The 13,298-nt window shown below is 43.8% G+C and overlaps 1 long non-coding RNA gene across 1 annotated transcript; it reads left to right on the forward strand.

Moving 5' to 3' along the window:
* Window positions 1–9,303: 9,303 nt before the first annotated feature.
* LOC125521886 lies at window positions 9,304–13,047 on the forward strand. Its single transcript, XR_007289481.1, has 6 exons — window positions 9,304–9,954; window positions 10,481–10,600; window positions 10,786–10,839; window positions 11,548–11,603; window positions 11,970–12,147; window positions 12,861–13,047. It is a non-coding gene; the product is annotated as an uncharacterized LOC125521886 (long non-coding RNA).
* The last annotated feature ends 251 nt before the right edge of the window (window positions 13,048–13,298 follow it).

Raw genomic sequence — 13,298 nt, forward strand, 5'->3', positions numbered from 1 at the left:
ACGTCAGGTCCTGGCTCATGCACTTGCGGGACAACTCCATATCCTCCTGGGCAGACCTATGCCATCAGTTTGTCGGCGCCTTTACAGGCGGCCACAAACCTCATGGCCAAGAGAGTGACCTTCATCTGCTCACCCAGAAGGAAGGAGAGCCCCTGCGCAAGTACATTCAGAGATTCAGCCGTGTACAGCACAACATCCCAGATGTCCACCCTGCCGCGGTCATCAGCGCGTTCCATCAGAACGTGCGTAACCGCAGGATGCGGGAGGAGATGGCGATGTGCAAGATCAGAGATGTCAGTGAGCTGTATGCCCTGGCCGACAAGTGTGCACGTGCTGAGGAAGGGAGGAAACTCCCCGGAGAGAATACAGGAGTAGGAGGATGTGACAGCGAGGATGCTGCCCCGGCAAAGAAAAACCAGCGACGGAACAACAGGAAGAAGAAAGGCAAAGATGTGCTAGTCATTGAGCAGTCCGGCAACGAAGGTGGCGCCAAGAAAGCCAAAGCTGGTAGCTCCGGCAAGGAGATTGCCGCATGCACCAACTGCCAGACTGTGGCGGTCGCCGACAAGCAGGACGGCACCGACAAGAAGTACTGCAAGATCCACTGCACCAAGGGCCATGACCTCCAGAGCTGCAAGAAGGTCGAGCAGCTTGTCCAGCAGCAAAAGGCTGAATACGAGCAACGCGACAAGGAGAGGGCCCAAGGAGGCACTGGAGAATCCGGCACGAAGCGCGCCGGCCGAGGAGGACGCCGCGGCAAGGCCAAGCAACGGCAAGGAGACAGACCTCCCCGCGGCCGCGACAAGGATGAAGATGACGGCGACGACGAAGACATGGATGGTGTCGAGACCAGTGAGCAGGAGTTCCAGAAAGCCACAGAGGTCTTGTGCGTTGACGGCGGTGCTTCTCTACATACTTCGCACCGCCAACTCAAGCAGTGGGTGCGGGAAGTCAATGCGGCGGAACCACCTATCGAGTCACGCAAGCTTCTGAATGGTCCAGCACGCCTATCATCTTTGATATTGAGGACCACCCTGATCGCACAACTGCGGTCGGGTGCTTGCCGATGTTGGTTTCACCAACTATCCGCAACCTCAAGGTCACTAAGATGCTAGTTGACGGCGGGGCCGGCTTGAACCTGATCTCCTCCGCTGTACTCCAGAGACTCCAGATCCCTAACAGCGAGCTTGAAGAGACCGGCACATTCCAAGGAATCAACCCGGGAAGGAGCAAGCCAAAGGGGAAGGTCACGTTGCCAGTAACATTTGGCAACGAGGTGAACTTCAGGACTGAGAGGGTCACTTTTGACGTTGCCGATTTTCCATTGCCTTACAATGGGATACTCGGCCGTCCAGCACTCGCCAAGTTCATGGCAGCCTCTCACTACGCATACAACATGCTAAAGATGCCAGACCCGATAAGCGTCATCTCTGTCCCTGGCGACAAGAAGGATGCTCTTATCTGCGCCGACAAGATCTACCGGGAAGCGGCAGCTGCAACAGATCGCAAGTCACCTGCCGTTGAAGCTCCCGAGGGGGAGAAGAAGACCAAGTCCGGCAAGAGTTCTGATGCCCACTCCGGCAAGCGCACCTCTTCGGAGTGCTGCGCTGCCGTCGAGGACGCACCATCGAGCTCCACCGGCAAGTGTAAGAAGACAATGGCAGCTCCGTCAGAGACCAAGAAGGTGTCCGCCAAGGAGGACGGCACTGGTGGTACCTTCACCATCAGTGCCACTCTCGACCCTAAATAGGAAAGCGCGCTCATTGCTTTCCTGCGGGCGAACGTCGACGTGTTTGCGTGGCAACCGTCTGACATCCCCGGTGTACCCAGGAAAGTAATTGAGCACCATCTTGCCGTTTGTCCTCATGCGCGGCCCGTCAAGCAGAAGGTCAGGAAGCAAGCAGTGGAGCGCCAAGAATTCATCGCAGAAGAGATCAAGAAGTTGGAAGCAGCAGGCCTTGTCAGAGGAGTGCTCCATCCTACGTGGTTGGCCAATCCTGTAGTCATGCGCAAGGCGAACGGGAAATGGAGACTTTGTATCGACTTTACCGATGTTAACAAAGCTTGTCCCAAAGACCCATTTCCTTTGCCGCGCATTGACCAGATTGTTGACTCCACGGCCGGATGTGACTTGCTTTCATTTCTTGACGCATACTCAGGATACCATCAGATCTTCATGGCAGAAGAGGATGAGGAGAAGACCGCATTCATCACTCCATGTGGCACGTACTGTTTCATACGGATGCCTTTCGGTTTAAAAAATGCTGGTTCAACATTTGCAAGGGTAGTCCATGTCGCTCTTGAGCCACAAATACACAGAAATGTGGAAGCCTACATGGATGACATAGTGGTCAAGAGCAAGGACAAGGCAACTCTGATTCAAGATTTAGACGAGACCTTTGCAAATCTGCACAAGATCAGCCTCAAGCTCAACCCCGAGAAGTGTGTGTTTGGAGTCCCCTCCGACAAGCTTGGCGATGCGGATATTCAAGATCTCCTACCATTGTAACCGACTCCGTGTAACCCTAACCCTATCCGGTGTCTATATAAACCGGAGGGTTGTAGTCCGTAGGCAATCAACTCCATACACAACAATCATACCATAGGCTAGCTTCTAGGGTTTAGCCTCCTTGATCTCGTGGTAGATCTACTCTTGTACTACCCATATCATCAATATTAATCAAGCAGGAGTAGGGTATTACCTCCATCGAGAGGGCCCGAACCTGGGTAAAAAACATCTTGTCCCTTGTCTCCTGTTACCATCCGGCCTTGACGCACAGTTCGGGACCCCCTACCCGAGATCCGCCGGTTTTGACACCGACAGGAGGCCTCACCAGAGCGACGAAGGGACTGAGGAGTAAAAAGAATCCTACTCTCCGGTATATATAATCCTAAGACTCAAAACATTTTGTTCTAGACTAAACAACGTCAGCGATTCAATCAAGCAAGGGGCTCCTAAGTCGGGGATGGCTCTGATTACCAACTTTTAACACCCACAATGCGGCTATATCTCCCACGTGTCGGGGCACGACTTAGAGGCATAGCCGCATGGTAGGCATTTCGCAAGAGGGGTAATCTTTACACATCCCATGTACTGAGTAAGAAAGGGATAAAGAGTCGGCTTACAATCGCCACTTCACACAATACATAAATAGTCATACATTAACCAGAATACAATCAAGGTCCGACTACTGAACCAAAACAAAGAAAGACAACCCCAAATGCTAGATCCCCGATCGTCTCAACTGGGCTCCACTACTGATCAATAGGAAACGAAACTACACAACGAACAAGATCTCCATCGAGCTCCCACTTGAACTTGGTTGCGTCGCCTGCACTGGTATCATCGGCACCTGCAACTATTTGGAAGTATCAGTGAGTCACGAGGACTCTGCAATCTCACACCCGTGAGATCAAGACTATTTAAGCTTATGGGTTGGAAAGGGTAGTGAGGTGGAGCTGCAGCAAGCACTAAGCATATATGGTGGCTAACATACGCAAATAAGAGCAGAAGAGAAGCAACGCAACGGTCATGAAGCTAGAAGTGATCCTGAAACTACTTACGTTCAAGCATAACACAAGAACCGTCTTCACTTCCCGGACTCCGCCGAAAAGAGACCATCACGGCTACACACGCGGTTGATTCATTTTAATTAATTTAAGTGTCAAGTTCTCTACAACCAAATATTAACAAATTCCCGTCTGCCACATAACTGCGGGCACGGCTTTCGAAAGTTCAAAACCCTGTAGGGTTGTCCCAACTTAGCCCATCACAAGCTCTCACGGTCAACGAAGGATATTCCTTCTCCCAGGAAGACCCGATCAGACTCGGAATCCCGGTTACAAGACATTTTGACATTGGTAAAACAAGACCAGCAAAGCCGCCCGAATGTGCCGACAAATCCTGATAGGAGCTGCAGATATCTCGTTCTCAGGGCACACCGGATGAGCCAGATGTCGGGTTGGCATAGACCCTGGTTGCCCAGGGGGCGCCGAACATCGCTCAGGTTGGACCAACACTTAGAGAAGCACTGGTCCGGGGGGTTAAAATAAAGATGACCCTCAGGAGCGCGACTCCCAAGGGAAAAGTAGGTGGTGGTGAGGCAAAAGGTAAAACCAAGGTTGGGCCTTGCTGGAGGAGTTTTATTCAAAGTCAACTGTCAAGGGGTTCCCATAACACCCAACCGCGTAAGGAACGCAAAATCAAGGAACATAACACCGGTATGACGGAAACTAGGGCAGCAAGAGTGGAACAAAATACCAGGCATAAGGTCGAGCCTTCCACCCTTTACCAAGTATATAGATGCATTAAAGTAAATAAGATATATTGTGATATCTCAAACATGTCCATGTTCCAACACGGAACAAACTTCATCTTCACCTGCAACTAGCAACGCTATAAGAGGGGCTGAGCAAAAGCGGTAACATAGCCAAACAACGGTTTGCTAGGAAAGTTGGGTTAGAGGCTTGACATGACAATATGGGAGGCATGATATAGCAAGTGGTAGGTAGCATGGCATAGCAATAGAGCGAACAACTAGCAAGCAAAGATATAAGTGATTTCGAGGGTATGGTCATCTTCCCTGCAATGTACTCAGAGTTGTCGAAAGCTTGATCCTTGTAAGCGTACTCAACAGGTTCCTCGGTCACGTACTCGTCTCCCGGCTCTACCCAAAGTAAGAACACAAGCAAAGTACCAATAATCAATCATGGTGCAATGCACAAGCAACATGATGCAAAACATGGCATGATATGCGGGATGTGATATGCAATGCATATGCATGCTCCGGAAGGAAAAGGATGAAACAAGGAATCAACTTGTCAAACCAAGTGTGTCGCTGGAAAGATGAGATGATTTCGGTTGAAATTGATATAAAGATCACAGGAATCGGAAGCACGGTTTGCAAATGGCAAGCAAAACAATAATGGCACAATTCTGCAATTAACAGCACGATGCCATCTAGAATGCAACAAGAAACTAAGCTACTGCACCCCAACATAGCAACAAAGCATATGGCAGTGATTTAGTCAAGATGCTTGACAAAACATGAACACTGAGCTATGGAAAAATCACACAAGGGCAGGTTCAAACAAGCATGGCAAAAGTGCAAAAGATATCAGCATCACAGACTTAGAGAAATTACTAACATGTCAAAAACAACATCAGGAAGCAATGTTTAGATCAAGCAAACAATATGCTACAGAACATATCATAGCAATACAAGGCATGGCATGAAACTACTAAATGCATAGAACAAAAGTATCTTACTAATCATGAGCCAAAAAGGCACAGAAGATATGATGGCACCATGTAAATATAGAAAGTTTTATAAACAGTTTCAAACTTAGCAGAAAACAGAGCATAGCATAAACAAAAGTATGAAGGCATCTTTTCGAGCTCAAATCACTCACCACAAGGCATGGCATGACAAGATAAGCATAGCATCAGCAAGATGACATGTTCATGAAGCTAACCATGGCAATAGCAAGTTCATATCATGCATGGATCATTAGCAATAACCATGGCAAAATTGATTAACATGTAAACAATCTTCCAGGAACATTTATAGAAAAAGTAGAGCAAGATTAAGACATGATAGGGCACTCCATAACTGCAAACAGGGCCATGGATGGATAGAGCATAACCATATGTCCAAAACATCCTTACTGAAGGTACTCAAAACAATCATGGATCTCACTATAGCATCATGTTTACATGGCATAAAAATAATAGCAGGAAAATGACTGTAAAATCATAAGCCCCTGAAATCAGCAATATCACGAAGGCTACTTTGCATGCTTGTGCTAGTCATCACATAGAGCACAAAAATACATGGCAGGCACCCCTGTAAATATGGCATGGCATAGATTAAAACACATGTAGAGCTCATGCCCATATGAAACACACATCAAATGTGGCAAAAATGACAAATCACGCTAAACTCATAAGAAGCAGCAGTAAACATTTTATAGCACTCTTGCATCAATGATTAGGGCATCAAGATGGACTCAAACAAGCATGTCACAATGGAATGAAATGAAGAGCCACTACAAGAAATATGTCAACTAGTGACCTTCTCTCAGTGACCCCGGCTGAATTGGTCGTAAATCCACGGCCATTTCGCTTGGAATGGCTCAAACCCTGAAATTGCCTTACACCAAATGGTCATAAAGCAGACAAGAGTGGTCAACGACCTTCTTTCTACTTGATTACGACCAATATAAATGGTCATGAGGTTGTGAACGTGGATGCATTGGTACTTAAGGTGTCGCTCAAGGTGGGCTTGGGCCTCGGTGGAACGAGGCCACCTTCTTTTAAAAAATATGTGTGTCATGTAGGCCTTGGTCCATCCAGGAAGAAATGTGGGATGCCCTCATATTACTCAAAAAGAACATATATTCGGCCAACGAAAATGGGAAAATAACAAGTTTTTCATTAGAATGGGAAAATAATGAACTCCTTCGCGAATCTTGCTATATGCTTTAGCAATTACAAAACTAAACGTGTAATTCAAAAAAATGTTAATGTTAATATGTATTTCAAAAAATGTAATCACGTGTTTAAAAAACTAAATGTGTGCACTTGAAAAGTTTCATGCATATAAAAAATGGTAATCATAAATAATATTAGATATGTATAAAAAAAGTTTCATGTGTATGCAAAAATAATCATCAGTACGTATATATGAAAATTTTACAATATATATATGGAAAAGTAGATAACAAAACAAGATTTTCTAAAAATGTTAATCATGTATTTAAATTTCCTAACCAATGTCAACAATGTTTTATATGTATACAAAAATGTACAATGTGCAAAAACAAATATAGACATCAAAACCTATGTATGAAAAGATATTTTTTTATTGGGAATACATGAAAATATGTTAATCATGTATTTGAAAAAAAATTAAACATATATAAACAATATGTACAATGTGTCTTAAAAAATGTAGACATGTGTTCAAAATATTAGACATCAAAATATTTATTAAAAATGTTAATGATGTAACTAAAAACCGTTTAATATCTATAAAAAATGTTTCTAGTGTACACAAATTTGTTCATAAAATGTGGTCTAATATTCTTGAAAAATGGAGAAATTTTTTTACAACAAATATTTGTTAGGTTCTAATATTCTTGAAAATGGAGAAATTTTGGACGCTTGAAAAATGAAAAATGATTTTTTTCATCCAAAGAAAATGAAAACTTCCTTAGGAAACATTGTTTGCCATTCCAATATGCACCTTTTGTGCACAATACGAGATCATCTGAACAAAATATTCCATTAATTTGGCCATAAGATTGATCATTTGCCTTGAAAGCTGTTGATCTCCACACATGCTAGCTCGTTTCTGAGAATATGCACATTTTTTTAATATTTGCCGTATTACAAGTTTATTATTTTTCCTGGTAACTTGGCCACATATAATGACACAATGCGAAGGTTTTCCATTTTTTTGAATTTTTCATGCATGTTTCAAAATGCGGTCAAAACGGCGGGCATGACCGTTGCTAGCTAGTGGGTGAATATTGGAAAGATTTTGGTGTTTCTCTGATTAAATAGATACTTTTGTACCTAAAAATGATTTTTGGTAAAAATAAATAGCAATCTATAAGGCAGCTACAGTTCAAATTTGACACATTTCCTACTAAATCGGCGGAAATTTGTCTTTTTCACGAGAGGTAGATAAAAACTTTTGACACCCAACCATTTTTTCAATTGTGCATTAAATATGGCCTAATATATTAGAAAATTGATTTGGTCCAATTTTGTAACAAATATATGGTAGATCCTTCACAAAAAAACTCATTTTGGGCATTCAAAAAATGGAAAATGAATTTTTTGTCCAAAGAAAATGGAAACTCCCTTAGGTAACATTGTTTGCCATTCCAAGATGCACCCTTGTGCACAATATGAGATCATTTGAACAAACTATGCCATAAATGTGACCATAAGATTGATCATTTGGCTTGAAATCCATGAATCTTCACACATGATAGCTCATTTCTGAGAACATTTTTTAAAAGGTTTGCCATATTACAAGTTTATTATTTTTTATGGTAACTTGGTCACATATAATGACTCAATGCGGAGGTTTCCCAATTTTTTGATTTTATTTTTATTTTTTTATGCTCATTTCAAAATGCGGTCAAAACGGCGGGAATAACCGTTCCTAACTAGTGGCTGAATCTTGGAATTTTTTTGGTGTTTCCCTGACTAAATAGATACTTTTGTACCTATAAATAATTTTTTGAAAAAATAAATAGCAAATTATGAGGCAGCCGTAGTTCAAATTTGACTCGCTTCCTACTGAAACGGCAGAAATTTGTCTTTTTCACGAGAGATTGATCGAAACTTTTGACACGCAACCATTTAGTCAATTGTGCATTAAACATGGCCTAGTATTTTAGAAAATTAATTTGGTACAATTTTACAACAAATATTTGGTAGGTCCTTCACAAAAAAAACCTCTTTTCGGGCACTCGAAAAATGGAAAATGAATTTTCTGTGCAAAGAAAATGAAAACTCCCTTAGGCAAGATTGCTTGGAATTCCAAGATGCACCCTTATGCATAATATGAGATCATTTGAACAAACTCTGCCATAAATGTGGCCATAAGATTGATCATTTGGTTTGAAAGCCATGAATCTTCACGCATGATAGCTCATTTCTGAGAACACTTTTTTAAAATAATTGTCGTAGTACCAGTTTATTATTTTTCCTGAAAACTTGGTCACATATGATGACACAATGCGAAGGTTTTCCAATTTTTTCATTTTTTTCATTTTTTATGCCCGTCTTAAAATGCGGTCGGAATGGCGGGCTTGACCATTTCATAGCTAGTTGTTGATTCTTGAAAACCTTTTCATGTTTCTATGATTAAATAAATAATTTTGTATCTACAAATGATTTTTGGGAAAAATAAATAGCAAACTATGAGGCCACTGCAGATTAAATTTGACCCGCTTCCTATTGAATCGGCGGATATTTGTTTAAATGAACAAAAATAGCTAGAAGGATTGGGATGCATACAAATTGGTGATCATCCATAAAATGTGGTCTAAACTAAGTGAAAATTTTAGTGATGCAATTTGCAAAATAATTTTGCTAGTTGCTTCACAAAATCCCCTGTTTTTAGCACTAGGAGATAATTTAAATAAATACCTCATGTTTTGAACCAATCAGGAAGCAGCCCACGGATCACCCCGTGTAGTCGATCTGAGCCGTCCACACTCTCCCTCAGTCCCTCGATCCAGCGTCTCTCGCTCACCTCTCACTTCTCGTCCCTCTCCCACCAACCCTCCCTCTCTCCCTCCCCGATCCAGATCACCGCCGCCTCCCCCCTCTCTCTATCTCCGATCCAGATCGGCCGCCTCTTCTCCCTTCCTTCTGCCGCTTCCCTATCTCTCTTCCCATCGCCGGCAGTGGCGCCCTCCTTCCCTCATGCTGCACCCAAACCTCCCTCCCGCTCCCAGCTTTTCTTCCTCCTCCGCCGCCTCTAGGGTTTCTCTCCCCGATCCCCAATCCCCTAGCGCTCCACTCCTTCCTTGCCGCCGCCACCTCCGGCGCCGGATCCTGGCGACCTCAGGCGGGAATCGAAGACTCCTGTCCGGCGAGATCCGGCGCACGCCCGAGCCTGAGCGATGAGGTGGTTCAAATCGTGCATGGGGACGCAGCGAGGGACCTAACGGTGGTCACCGTCAGCTGCCCGGACAAGACCGGCCTGGGCTGCGACCTCTGCCACCTTGTCGTCCTCTTCGGCCTCAACGTCCACAAAGGCGACATGAGCACCGACGGCCGCTGGTGCTACATCGTGCTCTGGGTCGCCGCCTCGCGCCGGGGCCGGGCCGTGGACTGGGACGCCCTCAAGGAGCGGCTGGTGGAGCTTCGTCCGCACCGCGCTAGAGCAGACCCGCCTCCGCACCGCCCTCACGCCCCACCCCTCGCAGGTTGGTTCATGTCCTACTACTTCCCTTTGCTCGCCTTGCCGAGCTCCCTGCTCCTTTTTCCTTGCCACCTTGCAATGTCCTAGCTCGGTACACACTGCGCTGGCGAGCATGCTCTGTCTGCTCGAGGTGACTAGCAAAGCCGTAACTGCATACTGGTGTCCATGCTAGCCCAGCCCGTTAGGCAGGTGTCCATGAATTCAGATGCACTTGCTAACTGAAAAGTTGGTCTAAACAGAGGAGAAAAACCAGTACTGTTGTGATGTCGCACTAGTGCTAGCTGAATTTCGGTGCCTGGTCTTTGTCTGAAGCATGAGCCTCATTCATTTCTTCAGATATATAATCAATTGTTGACTACTTAAGGCTTTGAGTGAGGGTCAGTCTCCGAGTCTGGTATAGTGGTATAGGCATTTTTTATGAAATTGTCCATCTAGAACATCATAAAGTGTAGGTCTCCTGTGATATCAGCTGATGCCAGTCACATTTGTCATTCACAGAAGATGATTTTTTTCCTGTGTCATGCTTCCAGGAAAAGTTCAGGCTCATACGAGCCAACGACGATGTGACTGTTTTGGATGCTCTCTCCTTCAGCGCTCTCAAAATTGGACTGCTTCGCAGCTTGACGGTTGAGAAGAAAAACTATGTTCAGGTACTTCATGACCAAAACCCACCAACAATTATCCCAAAAGGCTATGAACTGAAATATAGGTTTACATGTGAAGCTGCTTATATCTGAATATTACAGCTGCAACAGCTGCAGTTTGTTCTGTAAGAATAGTTGCTAGCTCTTTCTGTGACCCATCTTTATTTCTTTGTTCTGTTTGGATGGAGCAGGAGCCCTCTTTGGTCGACATGCATGAGGAGGAGGAAATTGTCTCCCCACACAAGGTTGATCCCTCTCGACTTTACTGTGAGGTTTTTTCTATCACTGCTATGTTGTAGCCTAGTTTCTGTTGTGGCCCTTAAAAGCTCATATCATATTTGCACCTGTATGATGTGTGTGTGCTTGATGCTCACGTACTAAGTAAGGTTGGTGGTTGTTTTGCGACTGAATCATGTTTCAGTTTGATACCACTATGCTTTCTCTTGTCAAATTCGTCCCTGACTAGTATAGTTAGTACTATTGCAGCAGGTTGATTGATTGAGGGAAAACTCTTGCCTCTGCTTAACATATCTAAAATATAGTCAAATTCCTCAACAACATGTTTGTTTTTTACAACAACAATGCATTCAAAAATCTGACCTGTCTATATACACACTTTGTGGAAGAAATAGGATATATATGTGCTTCTGTTGCTTCTATATTATGGGAAAACTTTGTTTTTGCCACTCTAGCTTTTGACCACTTTGCTTATGCCACTCTAGAATTTTACATTTCACTTTTGCCACTCTTAGTTTTTGACAATACATCACAATTGCCATTCCGTGGCAAAAGCAATAATTTTAGAGTGGCAATTACGATACATTGTCAAAATCTAGAGTGGAAAAAGTGAAATGAAAAGTTATTGCTTTTGCCACTGAATGGCATTTGTGATATATACATGTACGTTTAGTTATTTGACATGCTTCAACATTTTTCTATTTGATTTGGTGTAGGAGGATGCCTGAGCTGACCAGGAGGACACCCTCGTCCACCTCAGCCACCACACAAGGTCGTCCTTCTATTTCTTTCGCTGTTTGTTCATGTGCTACTTGCGTTTCAGTTCCATTGGCTCCTATTGCAAACAAGTCTATACATTAGACTAGCCCAAGTGTTGTAAGTGCTGGGTGTCCTAGATACAGAAATATACCAAGTGCAAGTGGGTGCTCGTGTTGTGCATAGTAGCAGATATGTTTATGTGAGATATACAATGGCCTATTTCTTCCTAATGATATGAACACTATCTCATGATCGACCAGGTCCCTGCTCTGTTTCTTCTTCTTTTGCATCATGTACATATGTATGTGTCTGACAATGAAGTGGTTTCTTCAGAATTGATCGAGTCTGACAAAGTTGTTCTGAACATTTCTTGAAACAGGGCGAGGCCGGTGATGTCCGTGCGGTGATGTCCCTGGGGTGGCGCCACTGTGCCCGGCGCTTGCCCTGGTCGCCGCGGTGGTGCTTCGGCAGCTTCCAGACCCTCTCCTTGATGTGGTGATGGTCACACCACAGCCGTGGTGTGGCTGAGCCTCTGCTACGGTTACAACCTTCCTCTGGTGAGCTCCTCCATGTTCCTTCTTCTCTGATGTAGATCCTGCATGGCCTTGGCCATGATTTGGGTTGGATGTGGGGCTCTGCTAGTTGCTGCTAGATGCTGTAACCAAGCATCAACTCCTACTAGAGCGCTCTGGTGATAAATTCATGCGGTTCTAGGGTTTGTCAGTAGCTGCCAATGTGTACATGCTTTATATATGTGCTCCTGTGGTGCTCTGGTGGAATGGGGTTGCTCTGGATTTGCTAAGTTGGTTAGGAGCAGTGCTTAATCTGTTGTTTGCTCCTATGTGGCTCTGTTGTTTGCTCATATGTGGCTCTGTTGGACTCATGCTCTGATCCTACACCAGCAGCTTGATTGGTTCTATATACACTAGCAGCAGTAGCTCATGTACATGTAATTGGACTCCCAGGGTGTTGTTCTTGTAAATTCTTCCATGTCTTTCTCTTTTTGCTGGTGCTACTACACATGTTAGATTGTTAGCTGTACTTGTTTCCATCTCAAATTACTTATCTTCTTGAACATATGCCTGATGCTTGGTGCATGTAGGATGTGCTCCGTGTGGATATCTATGCATTTGTTAAGATTTTTGTAGCACATGCTATGGCCTCAAAGATTGTTTATTTTATTTTCGTTCATACAAGCACAATTTTTTATTGCCGTCAAGGGGTGAATTGATTTGATCGTTAATATTTGGTTGGATGTGATGTTTTGCAGGTTGAAGGCGCTAAGGTGTTGGAGACGTGCGTGTACTTGTTGAGCGTTTTATCTGTAGAATGCTATACTGTGATTGGTGTAATATTGTATGGTTATATTGTGATTGGTGGAATGTAATAAACTTGATTGGTACATCGGTGATTTGGCTGTTATTTGAATATATTTAAAATGTGTTCTCTAATTGGTATATCATTGAGTTACAAGTTGTGAAAAAATAAAACCTGATGTTTGGGACCTAGTGCCTAGACGAATCTGACAATGTGCATCCCGTTTACTACAATAATCTGGAAATTGAATGTAACAAAAAAAAGAAAACCTGAAAATATAAAATATATAGAATGTGAAAAGGTTGCACCTTAGAAAGCAAAAAAAGGCCGAACCAATGGCCCAAGCCCATGTAGCTAGTAAAAAACAACAGGAAAAATACATTAAAAAGGC

This window comes from Triticum urartu, chromosome 7 (assembly GCF_003073215.2).
Source record: "Triticum urartu cultivar G1812 chromosome 7, Tu2.1, whole genome shotgun sequence".
Classification (NCBI taxonomy): Eukaryota; Viridiplantae; Streptophyta; class Magnoliopsida; order Poales; family Poaceae; genus Triticum; species Triticum urartu.